This window comes from Cherax quadricarinatus, chromosome 85, assembly GCF_038502225.1.
Source record: "Cherax quadricarinatus isolate ZL_2023a chromosome 85, ASM3850222v1, whole genome shotgun sequence".
NCBI classification, from domain to species: domain Eukaryota; kingdom Metazoa; phylum Arthropoda; class Malacostraca; order Decapoda; family Parastacidae; genus Cherax; species Cherax quadricarinatus.
Genome location: NC_091376.1, coordinates 8,815,668 through 8,837,341, shown reverse-complemented (window position 1 = coordinate 8,837,341; position 21,674 = coordinate 8,815,668). Strand labels below are relative to the sequence as shown.

Below are 21,674 nucleotides of genomic sequence, written 5' to 3'. Positions count from 1 at the left end.
TCATTTTCCTAGCAGATGAGGTAGATACATTGTTGTGGTCTTTGAAGGCGGGATCCTCTTGATATTATCACTCCTAGGGCCTTCACAATACTTTTCCGCTCTATTGTTTAATTAGACACATTTTTAATTTCCTCAAGTTTTCCATATCTGAGTAGTTGAAATTTCTCCTCGTTGAACTTCATATTGTTTTGAGTGGCCCATTCGAAGATTTAGTTGATGTCTGCTTGGAGTCTCGCAGTGTCTTCTATGGAAGTCACTGCCATGGTAATCCGGGTGTCATCCGCAAAGGAAGACACGGAGCTGTGGCTTACATCTCTATGTCAGAAATGAGGATGAGGAATAGAATGGGAGCGAGTACTGTACCTTATGGAACAGAGTTTTCTACCATGGCTGCCTGGGACTTTACTCTGTATAATATTACTCTTTGTGTTCTGTTTGTCAGGAAGTTATAGATCCGTCTACCAGCTTTTCCTGTTATTCCTTTATCACGCATTTTGTGCACTATTACACCATGGTCACACTTGTCGAAAGCTTTTGCAAAGTCTGTGTATACTACATCTGTATTTTGTTTATCCTCTACAGCATCCAGGACCTTGTCATTGTGGTCCAGTAGCTTGGACAGGAAGGAGCGACCTGCTCTAAACCCGTGTTGCCCTGGGTTGTGTAATTGATGGGTATTTAGGTGGTTGGCGATCTTGCTTCTTAGAACCCTCTCAAAGGTTTTTATGATATGGGATGTTAGTGCTATCGGTCTGTAGTTCTTTGCAATTGCTTTACTGCCGCCTTTGTAGAGTGGGGCTATGTCTGTTGTTTTTAGTGTGTGTGGGATGACCCCTGTGTCCGTGCTCCTCCATAAAATACTGAAGGCACGCGATAGAGACTTCTTGCAGTTCTTGATGAACACAGAATTCCATGAATCTGGGCCTGGGGCAGAGTGCATGGACATGTCATTTATTGCCTCTTCAAAATCTTGTGGAGTTAGGATAATATCTGAGATTTTTGAGACGACCAAATTTTGGGTTTCGTTCATAGAGAATTCATTTGGTTTGTCGGCCCTTAGTCTGGGCAGTGGCTCGCTGAACACTGAGTCATATTGGGATTTCATTATCTCACTCATTTCTTGACTTTCATCTGTGTATGTCCCATCCCGCTTAAGCAGGGGCCCAGTACTGGATGTTGTTTATTAGACAACGTTCGGTCCTAGGACCTTGGTCACTTCTGACATGCAAAAATAATTATAACCATATTTTCTTAAGGGGTGGAAGGGTAAGCAAGTGGAAGGCCTCGGTCAGATGACCGAAAGCTCCAGCTGCGGGTCATCATATGACTAACACCCACGTCAGGAAACACTTGTTCTGTTTCCTGACAAACCTTACCTAACCTAACATACAAAGGTCAAGAATAACTACAGGCCGCCAGCAGAACATCCTGATTGACCAGGCAAGCACCAGACAAGTCTGGCCCAGGACCAGACTGCGGGAGAAGCAAAACTCGAAATATGTCAAAAGTATATCAAGGGTATGGTGAATGATGCAAGTCTGTGAAGATAGAACATTACTTGAAGCCAGTTACTGCTTGGTTGGTTAATTGGGGTTAAAATCTGTCTACTAGATGTTAATTTAAGCTGTCTCTCTTGTACACCAGTTAAGAATATTTTAATCCCAAATATGAAATATGAGCTTATTGGGATTAAAGTAAACTCAGTGTATATGTACTGAGATGCTTAACATTTCGCAAACAGACGAAATTATTTACATTATCTCTTAGTCCACAGCAGGATTCGAACCTACACAGTCCGCATCAAAGTACGTAGTACTTACGCTACTCGGCCTGGACGAGTGGCGTAAGTACTACGTATGTAGGTTCGAATCCTGCTGTGGACTGCGAGATAATGTATATAATGAGACGTATACCCCTCTGTGTGCCTATTTACTGTTCTCAGTGTACATCAAAATGTACCCATGACACTATATACAAATTTCACATGTCACAGTTCAGTTTACGAACATTTTCTGAGCAAGGCCTACGTTCAGTGGTATAGGTGAGTAGTGCGTGTTATGTGAATGTGATAACTGATACCCTACCTGATAGCAACCATATATTTGGTGATAATGGTGGAGGCTGGTGATAATGAGGCAGTACTTGTGTAGTAACCGCCTTCCTAGTGACCCGAAACACCAGCTTACTGGGCACCTCTGTAACAAGCATCACAAATGTTAATCACAGTAATACTGTAAACTCCTGCGCCATTTTCATTCAACGTAAGTAATGTAAAGTGTGTGTGTGTGTGTGTGTGTGTGTGTGTGTGTGTGTGTGTGTGTGTGTGTGTGTGTGTGTGTGTGTACTCGCCAGTTTGTACTGACCTATTTGGTTGCTCCTGTCCCCCGCCTCTTCACTGGTTACTACTAGGTCTATTCTCTCTCCCTTCTCCATGAGCTTTATCGTGCCTCTTCTTAAAGCTATGTATGGATCCTGCCTCCACTACATCACTTTCCAGATTGTTCCGCTTCTTGACAACTCTATGGCTGTGTGTGTGTGTGTGTGTGTGTGTGTGTGTGTGTGTGTGTGTGTGTGTGTGTGTGTGTGTGTGTGTGTGTGTGTGTGTGCTCACCTATATGAGGGTGCAGGAATTAACTCCTGGTCCAGCCTCTCATCTAGCCGCTTGCAAGATTCACTCCTAACCTCGTGGCTCTTATCGTACTCTTTCTTAAAACTATGTATGGAGTCTGCTTCCAACACTTCTTCATCGAGGTTATTCCACTTCCCGAGACTGAAGAAATGCTTTCTGACATCCTTGCGACTCATCTGTCTTTAGCCTCCAGCTGTGACCTAGAGTACCTGTTTTCCACCTCTCAAATAGCCTGTCCCTGTCTGCCCTAAAAATTTCTATGAGTATTTTATGTTATGTCTTCCCTGGTAATGTACCCCAGGGGTAACTAGATTCAATTCCTTTAAACTTAATTTGTAGCTCATGCCCCTTAGCTGTGGAACTAGTGGCATCTGCGCTTTCTCTAGTTTCTTAACATATTGCATTGTAATATGATATAATAATCTCGTGAACTCTGTAAGTAGCCTTGAAAAGTTTGTCTGGGTCCGGGCTTCATCAGTCTACATGATTGATGGCCGAGTTCCTAGTGACATATTACTGGATTTGTTGTCTTTATGCCCTCTGTAGTTATTAATTACTGGGATATCATTTGTGTCTTGTATGAAGACTGACAGGAAATAACTATTAAAACATAGCACAGTTCCTGCTTATTATAAGTTGTTCAGATATAGTTTTAAATGGGCTAATTTTTTCATGATTTTTGTTCTATACACATGAAGGAAACCGTTCGATTTCCATAGTCTGGTTTAGCTTTTATGTCATATGACACAGTCAGGTGCGACCCCTGACTTAGGTCAGGAGGTTATCTTGAGACAGTTTCAGGGGTCACTGCTTCCCCAGCCCGGTCCAAGCCAGGTCTCCCGGTTACTGACTTGATCAAACAGGCTGGCAGTGCCAGCTATACACAGTCCAGCGTATGTAACAGCGCCCATCTTATCAGGAACTGACTTGAGGAACTTGTCAAGTTCGCTCTTGAATCAGCCAGGGGTTTAGTAATGGTAAAATTACCGAGAAAATGTTAGGTAAATGGACACAGATGCAACTAATGCGACATTTTATTGTGGTAACGTTTTCCTCTCATTTCCAGGAGTTTTGTAAGAGCTTGACAAATCTCCTTGATAACGAAACGTTGCCACAGTAAAATGTTGCATTACTTGCACCTGTGTCCATTTACCAGACAGCCAGAGCTTTGTTGGTAATTCCCCAAATGTAAAAAGGGAGGGTGTTGAAAAGACGGGATCCCCTTAACCTTATTGACGGTGTGTGCTGAGGAGCATGTGAAGAACGAGTCTTGCCAGCTGTAAACTTACTGGCTCTGGGCGTTCATGTCTACAATATTAATATGCTTCTTTAGCAGCCTGTCGGTTTTACAACCTCTTCCCCACACTTCCAGTTAATATTATAAGTAATAGGTTTGTGTTTACTTGTGCTAAATTCTTGCGTGATTTTCATTATTTACTAGGCTCCCCTTAGGTTAGGTTAGGTAAGGTACAGTAAGGTAAGGTTTGTCAGGGAACAAGATAAGTGTTCCATGGCGCCAGTCTTAGTCCTACGACCCGCAGCTGGAGCTTTTGGTCATCTGATCGAGGCCTTCCACTGGCTTACCCATCGATCACTTTAAAAATTATGATTGTGACCATTTCTTGCCTCGTCGTTTTCTAAAATCAGGTCAAAGCAGGTTATTCTCTCTGATCGATTTGTATAAGGGATTCGTAAGACACATGTGCAACAGCTTGGTATATTTATTTCCGAAATGTTCCGTTTGAACAGTAGGCTTCTTTTGGGTGAGGGACTGATCACCTTGAAACTGCTTCATGGCTGATGGACTGATTCACATCACCTTTATCTCCACTCCTGCTGTCTCCATATTTAATCACCTCTGTTTTCGACTGAAGAAGCCTATTGTGTAGGCGAAACGTTTCGGAAATGAAGATACACAACTGTTGCACATGTCTTATTTTATCTATTTGTTGATGTTTACCACAGTCTCGTCTCAGAAGATTCCATTGGTCGATTTCCAATTTGTGGGTTGGTATATGTCGCCAAAAAAAATCAACTTTTCCTGTTTTCCTTCAGCTTATATATTTGTATTTACGTATTAGTTATAACTACTACTACCTCCTCACCTTTCTTTACACATATCTTCTACTTGTATACCTCTCATTTTTTTTCTTATTGTGTTGCTTTGCTCAAACCTCTACAACACAACTGTCATCAAAGATTTGTTAAGTTATACCATGAATTAAGGAAAGATCCTGGACTTCACCTTACGAAACAGACAAAGCAAATGTGATAGTAATTATGGACAAGGTAGATTATAGTGGAAAAATGAACATGATATTAGGAGACAGAGAAACTCGGGCGCCCCTTCAGCCACACCCAAGAGTTGTGCGCATCCCTGGGTGAGCAAGTTTGCTAAGGATTTGTTTAATGTAAACATTTATTCTCCACTGTAACCAAGGTCCCACACCTGAAACTTTTCTGTTAAACATGTGTTTCATTAATTGCATTTTGTATCCTTTTTTTCCTGCTTGGTGTCATGGACCTTTTTGTCGAAGACTTGAAAAAATATCAAGGTCTGCCTGTGACTATGTTAATAAGTAAAACGCATGCGCAATAATTTGGTATCTTTATTCCGAAGCATTTCGCCTACACAGGGGACTTCTTCAGTCGAACTCAGAGGCAGTGGAAGTAAAGGAAAAGTAATTTTGAGGTTGTCAGTCCTTCAGGGACTAACAACCTCAAAACTACGTCTTCCAGGGTGATGGACTGATTACATCGTCTTTACATCTCTTCTTCTGCTGCCTCTGTATTCGACTGAAATAACCTACTGTATTTTCCAAACGTTTCGGAAAAAAGATACCTAACAGTTGCACAGGTATCTTACTTATCAAGATCTGCTTAACATGGGCCAGTAGGCCTACTGAAGTGCTCATCCATTCGTATGTTATGTTCCTATATTAGGTTCCTCAGTCTGTCTTGTTTGACAAGGTTTCCCCTCTGTTCGTAACACTGTCACTACCACCAGTTACCCGTCAACAGTCAGCAAGCAGTCATCCATCATCGCTGTCATCCATCACTCAAGGGTCTGAGATTAACGTCAGCCTCTCACACTGTTCCAGGTGGTGACGTAAAGTTTCCGGTTTCCACAATTCTGGAAAGAGCACACGTGCTCATTACCATGTGAATGTGTTCCCCGGGTCACGAGGGTAGCAGTGTGTTAGTCGCGCTATTAGTATGTTAGACCACGAGGGTAGCAGTGTCTTAGTCACGCTTGAAGTATGACGGACCACGAGCGTGATAATGTTGGTCACCAGGGTAGCCCCGTGGCCTGGTGGCTAAAGCTCTCACTTCACACGGTGAGGGTCCGGGTTCGATTCCCGGCGATGGTAGAAACATTGGTCGTTTCCTTACACCTGTTTTCTACTAATTTGCCCGAAATGCTCCGCATAACAAGCGACTTTATATATAGTAGTATGTCATAGATGTCAGCTATGGTCTATATACTTTGTACATGTACTTCTAGAAATAAAGATATATTACTAGGGTAGCAGTGTTAGCCACCAGGGTAGCAGTGTTAGCCACCAGGGTAGCAGTAAGTTAGTCACACCGCTAATGTGAGCTCTCTGTGCCTCATTTTATAGTCAGATTTATTTGCATTAATGATACTGTACAATACCGATAAGTTGACGAATTAGTCACATATGCAACTCCTGGCTATATTGCTGAAACCTTCCGCCTGCTCAGCAGGCGCACCAGTATGCTGCAGATATATCCAAGCTACAGGACTGAACACCACTCAGTGCTGAGGGACTGAACACCACTCAATGCTGAGGGACTGAACACCACTCAGTGCTGAGGGACTGAACACCACTCAGTGCTGAGGGACTGAACACCACTCAGTGCTGAGGGACTGAACACCACTCAGTGCTGAGGGACTGAACACCACTCAGTGCTGAGGGACTGAACACCACTCAGTGCTGAGGGACTGAACACCACTCAGTGCTGAGGGACTGAACACCACTCAGTGCTGAGGGACTGAACACCACTCAGTGCTGAGGGACTGAACACCACTCAGTGCTGAGGGACTGAACACTCAGTAATAAACATACTATTAATGTATGATACATGCCTCATCATATGTATTACAACTCACCTATATATGGTTGATACAGTGTTGATGTGTCATTATTGATGTATCATTATTGATGTATCAGTGTTGATGTATTATTGATATATCAGTGTTGATGTATCATTATTGATGTATCAGTGTTGATGTATCATTGTTGTATCAATGTTGATGTATCATTATTGATGTATCAGTGTTGATGTATCATTGTTGTATCAGTGTTGATGTATCATTATTGATGTATCAGTGTTGATGTATCATTGTTGTATCAATGTTGATGTATCATTATTGATGTATCAGTGTTAATGTACTTATACACTGTTGTATTAGATTTTCCTTACTGTCAAATCTGACTTCATATCACGTTTCAATATGTGACAGGTCCCGGTCTCCCCAGGACCCTCCCAGCCGTAATAATTCTCTCTCTCTCTCTCTCTCTCTCTCTCTCTCTCTCTCTCTCTCTCTCTCTCTCTCTCTCTCTCTCTCTCTCTCTCTCTCTCTCTCTCTCTCTTTCTCTCTCTCTCTCGCTCCTCTCTCTCTCGCTCTCTCTCGCTCTCGCTCTCTCTCGCTCTCGCTCTCTCTCGCTCTCTCTCGCTCTCTCTCGCTCTCTCTCGCTCTCTCTCGCTCTCTCTCGCTCTCTCTCTCTCTCTCTCTCAATCCCTTGATCCCAGTGTTCAGAGAAGCGTTTAGCGTAAACAGACTTACGCAGATATTGATCATTTAAGTAATATTGATATACGCTTTTCCCATGTTAACTGTTGCTTCTCTCACTCTCTTTATTGCCCTTCCTTATCTTTTTCTATTCTCTTCCATCTCGCTATCTCTTATTCACCTTTCTCTTCTCACTCTTCCGTGTCCTATTCTTACTCCTCTTTATTCACTTCTCACTGTCTTTATTCTTTTTTCTTTTCACTCTATTCCGTGCTCTATGCTTACTCTTTTCTCTTTATTTTCATTCCTTTTCCTCTTTTCAGGGAGTAGAGAAGGGAGGAAAGAAGTGAAGGGAGCATGAGATGTTATGGATCGAGAGAAAGAGAGAGAAAGAGAGGACCCCAATAGAAATATGTCACTTCGTTAACAATATAATAATTGTGCAGTACATATATAAGTGATAGTAAATTGGTTCATGACAGTCACTGGTAGGTGCTGGTGGTTCATGACAGTCACTGGTAGGTGCTGGTGGTTCATGACAGTCACTGGTAGGTGCTGGTGGTTCATGACAGTCACTGGTAGGTGCTGGTGGTTTCACACAGAGTTCGATCTTCCTGCAGAAGAAATGGAATTACACAAGACTAAATAGGATCTGTTCTTTGAGCATTCTTTACAACTTCGTCTGACTTTGTTGGGCTATCATAGGTGATTTACACATATGTTACCATGCAGAGCAACCACTGTGAAAAAAAAGTGAAATTCCAAGCGCTTTTGTGATTTCTCACATTATTTCACATTAACAGTTCTCTGATAATGTGAGAAATCACGAAAGCGCTTGGAATTTCACTACTTTTTCACAGTGGTTGTTCCTCATGTTGCGATATCACCTGTTTACTGTGATCTTATTGCATGTGTTACAATGTATGATAATTTGTGCAACCATTTGTGTATCTGTACTTAAATCATCTGAGAGAGAGAGAGAGAGAGAGAGAGAGAGAGGGGGGGGCAGAGGAGGGGGAATGTGGGAGTAGAGGCAAATTGAAGGGGTAAGTATTGTAGGGAAGGTGAGTGTTTTGTATAGTGAATACTGAGCTGGGAGACCTGGGGGACCTGATCTTGGTGATATATGTTGATAAATTAGATACATCTGCAACACTTGGGTATTTAATGAGGAAACGTTTCACAACACAGTGGCTTCTTCAGTCCATACAGAGGAGAATCGTGAAGAACAGGAGTAGTTTGAGGTGATCAGTCCCTCAGCCTTGAGTCGATGTAATCAGTCTATCAATCTTGAAAAGAATACAGCATGTGTGCGAAGAAGTGGCTTATTTATTGTAGGCAGACGATGAGGTGCAGCAGTCGTAGGTGGTAACACATTTGTCCAATGTGGAAGTAGGTCGTGCCCAAGTGTTAGACAAGTGAAGAATTCCCAAGTATTAAGATCCCAAGAAGTTGCAGTGTCAGACAGGATTGTAGTTGAATGGTTCAGAGAACCGCCAAGTTGATAAATTAGATACATGTATCTAATTTATCAACTTGTCGGTTCTCTGAACCATTCATCTACAATCCTATCATCTTGGTGATATATACTGAGGTAGGAGACCTGAAAGACCCGATCATGATATATACTGAGCTAGACCTGCTCGTTGTGACATATTACACTAATGTTCGTGCGATAAACCCGTAAGAATCATACAGCTCCTGGAGAATGGGAGGTAATTAGGTTTGATCCGAGAAAGGGGTAAATAGCACCAACTCTTTGGATCAAGAGCCCTTCACCAGCATCAAGGTACCCTCTCGTCCCTTGAAAGGTTAGGCGAGGTCAGTGTGGTATGGTGCCATTTTCTTGGTTAATTGGGTTTAAACCTATAGATTACAGTGGTCAGTGAGGCTGCATGGTTGGTTAATTAATTTAGGCTTCAAGACTATAGGCTATATGAGGGTCATTAAGGCTGCATGATTGATTGAGTTTAAAGACTAGGCTACACCAGGGTCATCAAGAATTATCATTGAGTAATTGGGTTTCAAGACTATAGGCTACACCAGGGTCATAAAGGCTGCATGGTAGGCTCTACGAGGGTCATTAAAGGTGCAAGTTACCTTACCACTAGTGAAAATAGGGATTAAAGTCAACTCTGAATATATATACATTGAGAGAGTTCTCCGTGTATGCAACCTTAGTGGTTATCTCCCATCATCCTCGTTCATTCACAGGAGTTTCAACACTGATGTCTGGTATTTTCACGAATTTCAGCTAGTTTTCATTTTGTAACGACTGTCATGACGTGTAGCCGCCTCGGTAACCCTCGCTTCTTTCAAATAAATTTTACTTAATGTTTATTTAAGCGTTTAGTGTTTTTTTATTTTGAACACTAAACGAATTTAAAATGAATATCTTATCTAATCAGGTAAAGACTTTATCTTTAGCCTGGGAGACGCGCGCATCAGAAGAACCCTTAAATCAATAACACCTTCGGTCACTTTCCATTGGCTGCGAGAACTCCCGCGCTTTCCATTCATTTGCTGTTTCAAACTTGAGCGTGAGTTGTGAATGGCTGAAAAGCCTCACCCTCATGTGATTGGTTGTGAAGGTATACGCGGGTGGAATGGACACCAGAGAGCACAAACCATCCCTAAAACTATCGCGGTGTTAGAAGCAGTGTCTGCAACTGGTGGTTGTAGACGTAGCACAGCTCATCCATCTCATCTTCCTGTGTAAGGTAAGTATGTGGATCTTGGTGCCTTATCACCAGTGGTCTCTCTTCAGCTTGTGCTGCTGTCTTCCTTGCCGTATATTTCCATGTTTTTTGCTTATTACAGTGCGTATTGTGAAGCTTGAGTGCCGCAGACTTTCCATATGGCAGACTGAAATTTTGCTCTGGTTACCATATGGTTGATGCTTTATTATGGTGTCTTTGTTGCTTTATTTACCTCGTCAATGATGTTAAGTAAATAATATTTAAACAGTTACCCTCTTAAAGCTCCGTGTGTGAATTTTAGATCCGTGCTCGTTATGTTTTTATGGCTTGGGTTTTTTAATGGGCAAGGGCAGGCTGTCCATTCACAGTGCGGGACTAAAAAAATATTTGAAGTTGATCCATTCATAGATCTGGATTTACTTCTACAGACCAGGTGAGATAGGAAGGCTGGATATTTGTGAACTATTTCTTAACACAAGTCAGTGAGGATTGCGGTACAAGGTCACTACATTGACTTAACTTTCCTAAGCCATTAATGCTTTCACGAGTCTCGCCTAGTTGTGGTTGCGGGGGTCGATTCACAGCTCCTGGCCCTGCCTCTTCACCTGGTCGCAAACAATATTGTGGTAGCTCACAACTTAAGGACCCAGGTTCGAACATAAGAAAAGAGGAACACTGCAGCAGGCCTACTGGGCAGGTCCCCCTCAAACCCAAACACACAAACAAAAATATTTGGCCAACCCATTTTCAGTGCTACCCAAGAAACGAGTGGAAACTTTAATGTTCCCTCCCACCTATACTGTTTTTTCCACCAGCAGTAAATAGTTACCTGGGTGTTTAGCAGATTGGTGCGGGTGGAATCCTGGGGAAGAGGACTCTGAGAACCCCAGTGGGAATAAACCACACTGACTTCAGTTATCCTGGGTTACAAACCTTCGGATTAATAATTGAAATAAAATAATCCAAGTCTCGATACTGCTGCTGGAACAGTTCATAACTAACCCGCACTTCTGGAACGTTTCGATTCGCCTTAAAACATATCAAGTCGTGAGGGAAGTAGAGAAGTCAGGTCAGGTGAAGAGGTGTGAATATAGCCAAGTTCTGATGAAAGAAGAATATAGTCAGGTGAAGAGGTGTGAATATAGCCAAGGTCTGATGAAAGAAGAATATAGTCAGGTGAAGAGGTGTGAATATAGCCAAGTTCTGATGAAGAATATAGTCAGGTGAAGAGGTAAGAATAGTCAAGATCAAGTGGTGTCAACATAGTCCAGGTCAGGTCAGGTGTTACCATTACAGCAGGGTGGCGTTACCATTACAACAGGGTAGTGTTACCATTACAACAGGGTAGTGTTACCATTACAACAGGGTAGTGTTACCATTACAACAGGGTAGTGTTACCATTACAACAGGGTAGTGTTACCATTACAACAGGGTAGTGTTACCATTACAACAGGGTAGTGTTACCATTACAGTAGGGTGGCGTTACCATTACAGCAGGGTAGTGTTACCATTACAGCAGGGTGGTGTTACCATTACAGCAGGGTGGCGTTACCATTACAGCAGGGTGGCGTTACTATTACAGCAGGGTAGTGTTACTATTACAGCAGGGTAGTGTTACCATTACAGCAGGGTAGTGTTACCATTACAGCAGGGTAGTGTTACCATTACAGCAGGGTGGCGTTACCATTACAGCAGGGTAGTGTTACCATTACAGCAGGGTAGTGTTACTATTACAGCAGGGTAGTGTTACTATTACAGCAGGGTAGTGTTACTATTACAGCAGGGTAGTGTTACTATTACAGCAGGGTAGTGTTACCATTACAGCAGGGTAGTGTTACCATTACAGCAGGGTGGCGTTACCATTACAGCAGGGTGGCGTTACTATTACAGCAGGGTAGTGTTACCATTACAACAGGATGGCGTTACTCGTACAGTAGGGCGGCGTTACTATTTCTACGCACTTCATGGTTTGCCTGGGTAAAACGATGCCAGCAAGTGTGCTATTTGGTTTGGAGACCAAGTGTTTCATTACTTTTCCCTGTAAAGTTATATCTGGTCATGACTTGAAGCTGTTCACTGAACGGAACTGTCAGAATAAAGACTTGGTGTATAAACTCTTCTAGAGGTAGAAGCGTCATCATGGTAAATGGTTTACTAACACCTGCTTGGCCACCCACATCTTCCACTCAACATTTCTCATCTCGCAATATATTCTTCCTCTACGAATATACGACCCTTATGGGTTTAGCGTTTAGTTATGGTTATGATAATCTCCCTCTGATACATTTCACTCTTTCCAAGTGGGTACCTTGATGTTGGTGAAGGGCTCTTGATGCAAGGCAAAGCTGTCCTCTTCCTTGCATCAAAGCTGATTATCTTACATTCTCCGGGTGCTGAAGAAACTCTACGGAAAAAAAGCACGGAATGAGTGAGGTTTGAACCCATGGCTTTAAAACTCCAGGTCAGTGCGTAAACCACTGGGCCAGTTGGCTACAATAAGATTCATCCAACTCATTCACCATGAGATCAACCCCCGTCCGATCCGTGGTTTGTTTGCAATCGTGTTATTACGATTTCACGAGTCAAACCCTACGACTTTAGCCCTTCTTAATATAATTAAGATGCGTTTTAGTCAGTGCACGATCTGAGAGAAATATTCTCTGCACGAGAGAGCTCAGCATTCTCCCCACAACGCACGCACGGGACCTAGTAGCTGAACCTCAAGATCTTAAATCTGCAGAGATGCGTATTTAAGCTCAAGAGACGTAAAAGCTGTGCGTTTGTCCTCACAATATCCAGAAGATTGATATAAACAACCTTGAGAGGACCAAGAGCTTTAGTTCAACGCACTCGAGAAGCTTAGCACTGTTACATCTCGGCCTTCAAGACGCACTGGGGATGTAGATCAAAGCCTTCAAAAGGTTAAAGTAGCAAAAAAGCCTTCGAAAGGTACGGGAGATATAGACCAACCTTCAAGAAGCACGGGAGCTGGACCTCAACCAAATTAAACACCGTCTAAATGTATGACCAGTCAATAACTTTTAGAACCGTCTTTACTAATATTGAAGAACCATGGTGGCATCACACATCCTTGTCAAAGACCTACTTTTACGGGTAAAATAGTTCCCGTCATTCATACCTACTTTAATCTGAGCTTACTTTCCTCAGTAGTCTTTACTACCTTTAGTAACATAACTATTTCATACATTTGCCACGATCTTTCATTATCCGTCGTATGTCTTTTATTAGTTCATAAATGCGACACAGTTCCTTGCCCTTGTGCAAGTATTGTTCTCTTACGTGCTTCAGTGTAATTACCTAGTCTACATATATCCCATCCTTGCTAAATTCTCATTGTTCCTCTACATTCCTACTTATCCTTAACTCTTTCAATAATAATCATAGCGTACATATTTTTCGGTATACGAAACGTGTGCAACACTTGGGTATCTTTATTGCCGTAGGGGTTTTGCCTGCACAGAAAGCCGCTTTATCTGTCTCGTTTGTCGGTATTACATAAGAACATAAGAACATAAGAACGAAGGAACACTGCAGAAGGCCTACTGGCCCATGCGAGGCAGGTCCAAGTCTCCTACCGGCTTAAGCCAATGCACCCAACCTAGTCAGGTCAGGTCACATTGACTTAAGGGAGGAACACGGCAACCGACCTGGTAGCACAAGCTATCAGGTCTAACTCACACCCACCCACATCCACTCATGTATTTATCCAACCTATTTTTAAAGCTACACAACGTTCTGGCCTCTATAACGGTACTTGGGAGTTTGTTCCACTCATCCACAACTCTATTACCAAACCAGTACTTTCCTATATCCTTCCTGAATCTGAATTTTTCCAACTTAAAACCATTGCTGCGAGTCCTGTCTAGGCTAGATATTTTCAGCACACTATTTACATCCCCTTTATTTATTCCTGTCTTCCATTTATACACCTCAATCATATCCCCCCTAATTCTACGTCTTTCTAGAGAGTGCAGATTCAGGGCCCTTAGTCTATCCTCATAGGGAAGGTTTCTGATACATGGGATCAACTTTGTCATCCTCCTTTGTACATTTTCCAGAGAATTTATATCCATTCTGTAATAAGGTGACCAAAACTGTGCAGCATAATCTAAATGAGGCCTAACCAAGGATGTATAGAGTTGAAGAACAACCTGAGGACTCCTATTATTTATGCTTCTTGATATGAAGCCAAGGATTCTATTAGCTTTATTGCGAACACTTATGCACTGTTGTCTTGGTTTCAGATTACTGCTAACCAGAACTCCTAAATCTTTTTCGCAATCCGTAATATTAAGATCTACATTATTTAGTTTATATGTGGCATGGTTATTGTCCTGTCCAACATTTAGAACTTTGCATTTGTCTATATTAAACTGCATCTGCCACTTCTCCGACCACTGCATCAGTCTATTCAAATCTTCCTGGAGTGCTCGAATGTCCTCGTCAGAATGAATTCGACGGCCTATTTTGGTGTCATCGGCAAACTTGCCGATGTCGCTCTTTATGCCCTCATCTATGTCGTTTATGTAGATTGTGAACAGCAGGGGGCCCAACACTGACCCCTGTGGAACACCGCTCGTGACACTTCCCCACTCTGATTTCTCCCCATTTATGCAAACTCTCTGCTGCCTATTTGTCAACCATGCCTCTATCCAGGAAAAAATTTCTCCTCCTATTCCATGTGCTTTAATTTTCCTCAATAGTCTCTGATGTGGGACCCTGTCAAAAGCCTTACTGAAGTCCATATACACAATATCATATTCATTACCATGATCTACATCCTCAAATACCTTAGTGAAAAAAGTTAATAAATTCGTAAGGCAGGAACGCCCCTTTGTAAAACCATGCTGAGATTCGTTGATTAATTTATGCTTTTCAAGGTGGCTACGAACTGCCTCGGCAATTATTGATTCCATAAATTTTCCCACTATGGAGGTTAGGCTTATTGGTCTATAGTTCGAAGCTAAGGACCTGTCACCTGTTTTGAAAATAGGTATCACATTTGCCATTTTCCACTTATCTGGCACCATGCCAGTTTGTAGTGATATGTTGAAAAGATTAGCCAAAGGTGTGCTAAGCTCCTCTTTACATTCCTTTAGAACCCTTGCATACAGTTCATCAGGGCCTGGGGATTTGTTAGGTTTTAATTTATCTATTTGCCTAAGGACCATGTCACTTGTGACCCTAATAGTACACAGTTTATTATCGTCCTGTTCTACATAATTTATCATTACTGGAATATCGCTGGTATCCTCCTGTGTAAAAACTGAGAGGAAGTATGTGTTAAAAATTCTACACATTTCCTTATCACTGTCAGTGAGCTGACCCGAGGAACTTTTGAGTGGGCCTATCTTGTCCCTGATCTTACTTCTGTATACCTGAAAGAATCCTTTTGGGTTAGTCTTCGATTCTCTTGCAACTTTAACCTCATAATCTCTTTTTGCTTTTCTAATTCCCTTTTTTATTTCTCTCTTTAACTGAATATATCGATTTCTCAATTGCCCCTCTCCTCTTTTGATTTGCCTATATATGCCTCTCTTTTGACCAATCAGATATTTTAATCTATTGTTCATCCATTTAGGATCATTTTTGTTTGATCTGATTTCCCTATTTGGAACATAATTTGACTGAGCAGCTAGAACTATGCCCTGGAAAGCATCATATCGGCAACCATCACCACCTACCTGACCCTTAGTCAGGTCATTCCAGTTCAGCCCACCTAAGTAATTTTTCAGTCCTATGAAATCAGCCAAGCGAAAGTCAGGGACGGAGACTTGATTGCCATTATTAGGGGAATTCCATGATATATTAAAACTGAGTGATTTGTGATCACTTTCCCCAAGCTCATCATTAACCTCAAGATTATTAATTAGTGTTTCCCTACTGGCAAGAACCAAGTCAAGGAGGTTATTTCCCCTAGTTGGCTCTGTCACAAACTGTTTTAAAAAACAATCCTGGATCGTATCAAGAAAGTCACCTGACTCTAAATTTCCTGTCAAATTGCTCCAGTCAATCTGTCTATAGTTGAAATCTCCCATTAGCACAACATTTTCGTATGTAGATGCCTTACGAATTTCGTCCCATAGAAGTTTACTGCACTCCCTATCAAGATTTGGGGCCCTGTAAATCACACCCAAAATTAGTTTTTCTCGGCCCTCGAGAAGCTGTAACCATACAGATTCAGTGGCTGACGCTTCTAATTTAATATCTTGTCTAACACAACAATTTAAATTGTCTCTGACATACATCGCTACTCCACCACCTTTCCTGTTGACCCTGTCAGTGTGGAATAATTTATAGCCTTGTATGTGACATTCAGAGGGCATCTCTCTATCTTTCAGATTGAGCCAGGTCTCTGTTATAGCAATAATATCTATGTCTCCTGCACTTGCAATTAATCTTAGCTCATCTATCTTATTTCTTACACTCCTGCTATTAGTATAGTAAACCTTAAGGGAGCTAGTCCCTTGCTGCCCTCTGCTGTCCCCCTTTGTTTGCTGACCTGATCTATTGTCTTTATTTATAACTTCATGCTGAATGCCTTTTATACATTTACTGTTTCCAACCCAAGTGTTGCAACCTGCTTGTTTCCCACACACACCCATACCTCTATCTTCCATCAGTTTAAAATCATAGGCATTTCACCAATGGCCTTCTCAATTGAGTCTGCAAGTGCTACCACCCCAGCCCCAGAGAGATGTACCCCATCCCTTGCATACATATCATGTTTGCCATAAAAGTTGTTCCAGTTGTCAATGAATGGGATTGCAAGTTCCTTGCAGTATCTGTCTAGCCAGCAATTTACACCAATTGCCCTAGACAACCATTCATTTCCTACTCCCCTTCTAGGCAAGATGCTACATATGATTGGGATCCCTCCCTTAGACTTAATGAAATCTATAGCTGACCTGTACTTATCTAGCAGCTCTTCTCTCCTACCCTTCCCAATATCATTTCCACCAGCACTGAGACAGATAATGGGCTTGCTCCCATTACCTGACATGATATTATCCAGCCTGTTGACAATGTCCCCAACACCAGCTCCAGGGAAGCACACTCTATCTCTCATCTTCTTATTCCTATTACAAAAAGCACGGTCAATGTATCTTACCTGAGAGTCACCAACCACAAGAATGCGCTTACCTCCATTAGCAGGGGCAGTAGTACCCTTACCTTCACTGGCCACTGAAGTACATTCATCCTGAAGAACAGAGAAGCGATTTCCTACCTTCAGATCTTCACTCTTAACTTTCCTTACTCTGATGCGCCTTCCATTACTGTGAACTACTCGCCACTTGTAGCAGGTGCTGGGCTGCACCTCACTGCTGGTAGCCGTTGCTGCCTCCCCAACTACAGCCTCCTCACAGCGAGAGACAGACTGCACCTCGCTGCTAGAAGCCTCATTCCCCACAACTCCAGCCACCTCACACTCTCTCCCAGACCCATTGAGGTGGACCTTCAGCCTCCTAATCTCCTCCTGGAGAAGCAAGACCTCCTCCTTCAACTCTCCAACCTCAATTTTTAAAACACTGCAGAAGCAAGCCATGCTTTGTAACCGTCCACACTAATCCCCAAGGCAGCTCAGGGTCTGTGACCTCACGTGACGACTGACCACTGAGTACTGACGACTGACCACTGAGTACATACCATATAATATAATTCCTTGGTATACCCAACAGGCTTATTTTGTAGTTGTCCCACTTTCCCGTATACAAAGGAAATAGATGCTCTTAATAAGCCAAGATGTTTGACCTTGTATCAGCTTCTTTGACTAATCTGATTGCTTCCCGTTTTCCAAGTAATGCATGACCCTTATCTGGTTAGCACTTTCCTCTTGGGTACCCTCCCTCCTTCCACACGTACTGAACCATTACATCAACCACTTCAAACCTACATTTTTCACCTGTTTTGTAACAACAGGGAGATGTCCAGTCCTGCCATATTCAATATTCTAATTAATGCTTTACTAAATGCTATGCATAGCCAGCCCAGTCATTATATGATTAGTTTTGCTGATATAATGATTCGCACCACTGGATTCTCCAACACCTAGAACATTCTCAACCATGTACTAGTCTCGTGTCAGGACCTGGGGTTGATTATCTGGGCTGAGAAAACGAAGATACTTAACAGGCGTCCTCCTCGACAGAGGCGTAGTCAGCACGAGCCAGTTGCATGATGGGTCTCGACTAGAACAATATAACCAGATACACGTATCTAGGCTTTGAGGTCCCGCTACTTGGCCTTGTTGAAACGAGACTGAGAACGCTTAGAGCTATGGCAGGTTTTCATCCAAGGTATAATGCTAATGTTAACATTGTGAATATGATGTATTTTGCCTATATTAAATCATTGGTTAATTTTACCTCGCCCCTACTTGCTCTTCTGTCAGACTGGAAGCTTGGGGCTGAAAAAAAAATTGAGCGAATCAATGAGGTTTCATTCTAGGATACCCTCGTACTGCCAAAATTCTGAACATGCTGCAAGAGCTTGATATTCCAAAGCATCAGAGATCGTGTCCCCAAAAAATGTCCTCATAGGGTTCAACATGCTCAGGCAGACCCATTCAAACACTTGCACAGAAGCTCCCAACTTTCTTAGCACTGGTGAGCACTCCTCCAGATGGATCATAAAAACTGGAACTGACTTCAGCATGTACAAGACACAGTATCTGTGTCAAGTAAGGCAACTGTGACATTTCCCCGCACCATGGGAAATTATATAATTCCAAACCACTATCCCTCTGCCCTCCACCTCGCCCCCCCCCCCCAAAAAAAAAAAAAAAAAAAGACAAAAAAAAAATCTTAAATCATAACAAAAGCTTCGCCTTGATGCTAGACAGAATGCTTGATGGCTGTGTTCACCAATCTACTGGAGCAGCTGGTAGTGTTGTCATAGTGATGGCTCACGTGTAGAAACTGGAGCACGCATCAATAACTGGGCTTCTACTCTTCAGACTGAACTGTTTGCCATACTCCTTACACTTAGATGCGTCCACGAATCAAAAGTTGACACCTGAATTGCGACTGATTCTTTATCATCCAATAATGCTCTTACAGTAACTCCTTAAGTATGAATTGTGATATGCTTGTGTCAGAAGTCGCACAGGTACGGTAGGATTGTGGACAGTGGAGTCAGAATATACTGTGAATTGCATCTTACATTGATCTTCAGATGCATGATATAACTGATGAATCGGTACATACCTTCAAGGAGGAAGTAGATTACGATCTTGGGCTGTAAGTTAGCAGTTTGAGAATACGAAAATAGCTTCAACTGAACTTCATTGACTTGACTAGGGAAGATTGACAAGTCAGTCTACCTACCATGATGCATCCAACAAAATAAGCCGACTCTTGGATGTCACTACCGGCTGGGTTACCAGTATCTCTGGGAGGTTAAATCACCACCAGATGTAGATCAAATATTTTTTCAGATGAACAGTTGTCACACCTTGTCATTATGTGCTGGAATACGATAAAATTAATGAAGTCAGGAACAACTCGCAAATGTTCGAGAAATTTCAAAGTATTTTATCCACAGTGGTATATTTAACCATTCTGGAAAAATATCCTGACTTTGCCCACTGTAAATAGCGTATAACCACTTGTTTAAATTCAAGCATACCTTGCTAAAATGAGGTAATATTTTTGTGACCTAATTCATATCTGCATAAATAAGTAGCTATGATTGTAACTAGATATAAACATGTGAATAGTTCATTACCGCTGTAACTTGTTCAGTTATCAGAACTTGGTGGCTCAGTCCCTGGACCCATTATGTACCTCTGTAATGTTGAGGTACAGTCCCTTGACCCATTATATACCACTAATATTTCTACTACCACCCACACCATAGTTATGGGGTGCATAATACAAATATTAAACTAGTACTTTCGAGTGCAATGTCGTACAGTAACGTACCAGATAATAGTTTATTACTACAAGGAGATAAAGTAACCTATTTAAGAGCACAGAGTATAATACTAATGGTTATAGTTAGAACTGATTTTTAAGGGGGTGGAGGCGTAAGCCAGCGGAAGACCTCGGTCAGATGACCAAAAGCTTCAGCTGCGGGTCATCATATGACTAAGACCCGCGTCAGGAAACACTTGACCTGTTTCCTGACAAACCTTAACTAACCTAAGAGCACAGTTTTAGTGAGCAGAAACTATAATAATTATTTCTACAAACGTGTGATACAACTTATACAGGCCATAGCTGATATCAGTGACTTACTATATAGAAAGCCCTTGGTTATGTAGAGCATTAACAACCTAAATTTCAGCACCCATATCCAACACACAACAAAAAAAGTTTCCAAAACGGTGGGGATCCTCTCCAAGATATGTGCCGCAAACTGCCCTTCTCACACTATACCATTCACTCATTTATCCATATCTCACCTATGCTATTTGTGCTTGGGGATCAACTGCAGCAACACGTCTAAAGCCAATAATAACCCAACAAAAAGCCGCAGTAAGAATAATCACTAAATCCCATCCCTGGCAACACCCCCCCCCACTCTTCATAGATCTAAACTTACTCCCTGTTCAGAACATCACACTTACTACTGTGCAATCTACATCTACAGGACCTTAAATTCCAAAATTAACCTTGACCTAAAACGCTTTTTTGATAGTTGTGACAGGACCCACAGGCATAACACCAGACACAAACATCTCTGACATTCCCCGTGTCCGACTAAACCTTTACAAAATTCAATGTGTCAAAGGGCCTAAAATCTGGAACACCCTACCTGAAAACTCGAGAAATACAGACACATTCATCACTTTCAAAACGACAGTTAGAAAACATCTTTATCTCTCTGATACACCCCGTCAACTAACTACATGTAAACCACCTGGTGGTTCACACTTTCACTCACCCATATCCACAGTGGTATATTGCAGACCATTCTGGAGAAATACCCTGACTTTGCTAGTTGTAAATAAAGCATTACCACATGTGTGCATGTTTGTGTTTGTGTGTGCGTGTGTATATGTGTATGAATGTATGTGTATGAGTGTTTATGAGTGTGTGTGTGTTTGTGTGTGTATGAGTGTGTGTGTGTGTATGTGTGTGTGTGTATGTGTGTGTGTGTATGAGTGTGTGTGTGTATGAGTGTGTGTGTGTATGAGTGTGTGTGTATGAGTGTGTGTGTATGAGTGTGTGTATGAGTGTGTGTATGAGTGTGTGTATGAGTGTGTGTATGTGTGTGTGTATGTGTGTGTGTATGAGTGTGTGTGTATGAGTGTGTGTGTATGAGTGTGTACTCACCTATTTGTACTCACCTATTTGTGGTTGCAGGGGTCGAGTCATAGCTCCTGGCCCCGCCTCTTCACTGATTGCTACTAGGTCCTCTCTCTCCCTGCTACATGAGCTTCATCATACCTCGCCTTAAAACTATGTATGGTTCCCGCCTCCACTACTTCACTTTCTAGACTATTCCATGACTTGACTACTCTATGACTGAAGAAATACTTCCTAACATCCCTTCGATTCATCTGAGTCTTCAACTTCCAATTGTGACCTCTTGTGTCTGTGTCCCATCTCTGGAACATCCT

At 42.1% G+C, this 21,674-nt stretch overlaps 1 protein-coding gene across 9 annotated transcripts in view; it reads left to right on the top strand.

Moving 5' to 3' along the window:
* LOC128703278 (transmembrane ascorbate-dependent reductase CYB561) overlaps positions 1-21,674 on the top strand; it is a 234,613-nt gene that overhangs the window by 89,415 nt on the left and 123,524 nt on the right. Inside the window, exon 1 of one of the 9 annotated variants that reach the window (XM_070103344.1) lies at positions 2,113-2,261. The exons of 6 other annotated variants lie outside the window; for them this stretch is intronic. The gene's annotated coding sequence lies outside the window, so the exon portion shown is untranslated. Of the gene's footprint in view, positions 1-2,112; positions 2,262-9,951; positions 10,109-21,674 lie in introns of those variants that run through there. 2 more of the 9 variants (XM_070103343.1, XM_070103342.1) reach the window with 2 other exon arrangements.